The 4,302-nt window shown below is 44.7% G+C and overlaps 1 protein-coding gene across 1 annotated transcript in view; it reads left to right on the top strand.

Annotated features, from left to right (window-relative positions):
* Window positions 1-2,702, top strand: part of Cdkal1 (CDK5 regulatory subunit associated protein 1 like 1) — a 661,435-nt gene extending 658,733 nt beyond the window's left edge. The window contains exon 17 of the transcript XR_002379517.1: window positions 1,306-2,702. The gene's annotated coding sequence lies outside the window, so the exon portion shown is untranslated. The remainder of the gene's footprint in view (window positions 1-1,305) is intronic.
* The last annotated feature ends 1,600 nt before the right edge of the window (window positions 2,703-4,302 follow it).

The following is a 4,302-nucleotide window of genomic DNA, read 5'->3' as shown; positions in this document are numbered from 1 at the left end:
AGGAAGGAAGGAAGGAAGGAAGGAAGGAAGGAAGGAAGGAAGGAAGGAAGGAAGAGGAACAGAAAAAGCCCTTGATGTAATTGTGTGAGTTGGGAACCCAGATCCCTGCCCTGAGCTTGTAGATGCTCAAAGGAGCCAGAAGGGGAATGAAACCGAGATACATTTCAATGTTGCAGCCGGGTTCAAGGCAGGAACACGTTAGAACACAGCCTGGGATGCTGCCTGGGATGCTGTTTCAGTAGCTCCCTCATCATGCGTGTTTCCACCATCTCCAGCATCATAAGGGGGTAGACCTGAGTTTGGTGGCGATTTTTCTCTGTGAAACACAAGTCCCCAGTGAAAGTGAGTAGCCCCTATGGCATGCTAGTGACTCTTCATTGTCAACTCAGCTGGATTTAGTATCACCATGGAAACACACCTCTGGATGTGTCAGTGAGGGTTTTTCCAGGAAACTTTAACACAGTAGGGACACCCCACCCTGAGTGTGAATGGCACCATCCATGGGGCCTCTGACCAAACAAAAGGGAGAAATGAGAACCAGCAACATCCATCTCTCTGTCTGTTTCTTGATTGTGGACACAGTGTCACTGGCTACCACAAGATCCTGCCACCATGCCTTCTCCTCCGTGCCTGAGTGTGACCTTATACTGTTGAGACAGAATAAACCTTCCTTACTCATGTCACTTTTGTCAGGCATTTTGTCATAGCAACACAAAAGTAACTTACACAACTGACTTCTCCATTTACTCCAGCTGCCAGATGGGACACCTTTCCTCTTCACTTGCAATCTTCCTTCCTACCCAAACAGTTCTCCATCACGACCCCCATTAACACACCTATGTCCTGGTCCAGAACCATTACACAGGTCTCAGTGGTGGGGCTGGAGGAAGGTCTTTATGCTTACGATATGGAACTACAGAAGTTCAATACTTCTTCAGTAAGTTGAATCAGAATCCCTTGGGGGTCAGCCATGGTATTAGGCTCTCGATCCTCACATGACGTGAGTTTGTGAGCCGTGCCCATGGGTTTGGTGATAAGGGTGAAGTGAAGGCCTCACTTAGTCTGTAGGCCTCAACTATGTGTGGACTCCTACCTGGTTTTGTCAAAGAAGTCATTGTTGGAGTTTGGTAACACTTGTGTCACCAGTAATGTGAATTTTAATTGGTAAGAGCATGATGGTACTATTTCCTGAGCATCCTCACTGCGAAATCCTGTAGGGAGGTGAAATGTTCATAGTTAGGGCACAGGCATCTCTGCGTTCCCAGTCATAATGCCTTCAAAACATTACCAAAAATGTTTCTCCAGGGATAGAAGTTCTTTGATTGACTCAAATAAAACAACCTGCACTTGACATCATAAAAAGAAGTGTTTCTTCATGAAATATGAACTTCAACCAAACTGTGTGTTGCATCTCAGCCAGAGCCTATGTTCTCCACTGAAGAAGTTATTAGAGAAAAAGGCCAACCTTCCATTTGGACGGTGACCAATCAGATTAGCAATTCCTCTTAGAAGGCAAAAAAGCAGAGGCAGTTATGTGCGGAGACTTTGACTGAACTCGGGCCTAGGATGTGACAGGTCCTGTCAGTTGTCACTTCACTGGGTCAAGGCCTGGTCAGAACCCGTGCTCTGTCTAATCCAGGGCTTCAGGTTGGTATTTCTTCCCTGAATGACCTCTATGTAGTTTGTGGTTTTGCTCAGTGAAGGTTTTTCCAGAAGCCAATGTGAGAAGCATGGGTTCTAAGAGCGTCTTTGATGAGAACCTTAAAATGATCTGGCATCCAAAATGTTTGGAAAACTTATCAGACTTTAATCCCTACTTGGGGATTCATAACAAACACAGAAGGCCTTCTTAAGCTCGGGTCATGTGGAGTTTCTCAAACACATGTGACTCCAGAATGTCTTTTTCTTACCAGCTACACGGAGAGAGACGTGTTCTGGAAAACACTGGCATAACAGCAAACATTGGATCCAAAGAGGCTGTGTCTGTGTCTACACTGACTTTCTGACTGATCCTATCAGGAAGATATCAATGAGTCTCCATTAGCTACGTATAGAATGAGTCTACACTACACTGGCCTGATCTGTCTGTCATGCAGTAGGAAATAAATGCCAATGCCAATAGCTCTAAGATAATGACAGGGGCCAGTGAGAGGGCACAGCACATAAACTCTTGCCACACAATCCTGATGACTTGAGCTTGACCCCTGGGACCTAAAGGACACTGACTCTTTAGAGCTGTCCTCTGCCATCCACACATGTGTGTCTATTCTCTAATCACACATCATACACATGATAATGGTTAATAATAATAAACAAAGTAATGGGCTATTAAAATATTAATTTATATATGTATATGCCATAGATACAAGGAGCCAGCTGACTACAGCCTATTCAGTAAAGCCGGTCCATGGCTTTGTTTTATAAATAAAATTTTATTAGAACACGGCCATGCTCGTTTATTTACACATCATCTATGCCTAAGGATGGGCTGCAGTGCAGAACTGAACAATTGAGGCAGATGAACAATTCCTCCCGGGAAAGTAAAAAGCAAAGGCAGTTGCAACTGGCAAGGAGCAAAGTGTGCTTTTTCCTGTGTGGTTTGTAGAGAGCCCCAAAGTGTTTGCTGTTTGGCTGTTCACTGGAAAACAGAAAGGAAAACAAAAATGTGCTGACCCCTGACTTGTAATCAAGGATAATACATATTCAAGGACGTGTTGTATCGATGGGAAGAGGAGTGACAGCAATGACTCTGTCATGCGGTACGCGTGGATAAAGCCCTGGCCTGATCCTTGGCTGAGGATAACTCCATCCTGCTCACCCAGGAGAGTACCAGCAAAACGGTGAAGTTGCTGCACAAACCTTCTCCCAATGATAACTTGGATGATTAACATGCCTGGGTACATGTCACAAAATCTGGAAAAGTTCCCAGTTCACCATAATTAAAAGGAGGAGTCAAAGAACATGCAACTCCAGGCGTTTAGAAGAAGCTTTGTGGCAGTTTAATGTAAATGTGCCATTGTGAGTTACTGCTGAAAGGGTGGTGTCTGTGTGAGGTTCTTGAAAACGTTAGGGAACAGGCTGGTGAGGTGGCTCAACGGGAAGAGGTGATTGCCACTAAGCCTAAAGACCTGAGTTCAATTCCCAGGACCTCCAAGAGTTATCCTTTGACTCCCACCCCGAGAGAGAGAGAGAGAGAGAGAGAGAGAGAGAGAGAGAGAGAGAGAGAGAGAGAGAACACCCTAGGGACTAGAAACCAAATCAATTGTTGAAACATGAACACATATGGAAAATCACAGTGACATTTCCAAACATTTCACCCTTAGGTGTTCTACTAGGGGATCACGATAGTCAAAATACTCAGAGAATCTGCATCCCAACATTCATTTTACTAATTTTCTAGAGCTTAGTAGCATAAACTCAACCGGCTTGCTTCACACTCACAGCCTAAGTAAGAATACAAACAGCAAGAACCAGAAGGCATCCATCCTGGAGAGAAGAATGCTCTCACTGAGACTACGAGGGGGCCTGAAGGCTGTAGCTGGATTAATGTGTATTGCTACGGTGCCTATTCCTGGTTCCCAGGTCACAAGCTGCTAACAGCATCTGGTGTCCATATAGCTCTCCACTGAGGAATGCTTGCTGAGCTATTTGTAGAGTGCATCTCTAAGTGAGCACTTAAGACACCTCATGCTTTTCTAGGCTTCTCCCCCACTTGGCTTGGGTGTGAGGGCTGTGATTATGTTTATAGCAGTGAAGACTGACGTGCTTCAGTCACAGTGACATTTCAATGTCCTTTCTCTCAAGAACTGTTCTTGCAAGTGAAAACTTACCTCTTGGCCCTAAAAATTCTAAAAACTCATAGAAAGAAGAGAGTAAAGAGCATGACTTGGGATCAGACTAGCTAATTAACACCATGCCCATTTAATCCTGCAGGGCCACAGACATCCCATAACAATATAGAGGCCAATGACCTGGTCTTCTGCATGGATCTCAAGACTTTCCAAAGTTTCACAGACATGTATTATACTGTCCTCCATGCGCAAGCCCGCTGTCATGAACCTTCCTGATATTCCAAAGCCTTTCCTCTGAACTTGAGAAAAGTAACTAATGTGCCCCACTTTTCAGAGTATATCTAAGGCTTCTGAGGGAACTTCACACTGTGAAGGAACAAAGAAAATGTTGAAATTTGGCCTGAATTCTTTAGGAGCTGACAAGTCTCTGGTAAGGTCTAGGAAGACACTCAGAAGGTCAGGTGCTTGCCATGGGATCGTGAGCACCTACACCAGAACCCATGTAAGAAGC

This window comes from Mus caroli, chromosome 13, assembly GCF_900094665.2.
Source record: "Mus caroli chromosome 13, CAROLI_EIJ_v1.1, whole genome shotgun sequence".
Taxonomy (NCBI): Eukaryota; Metazoa; Chordata; class Mammalia; order Rodentia; family Muridae; genus Mus; species Mus caroli.
This window is presented reverse-complemented; position numbering and strand designations above follow the sequence as displayed.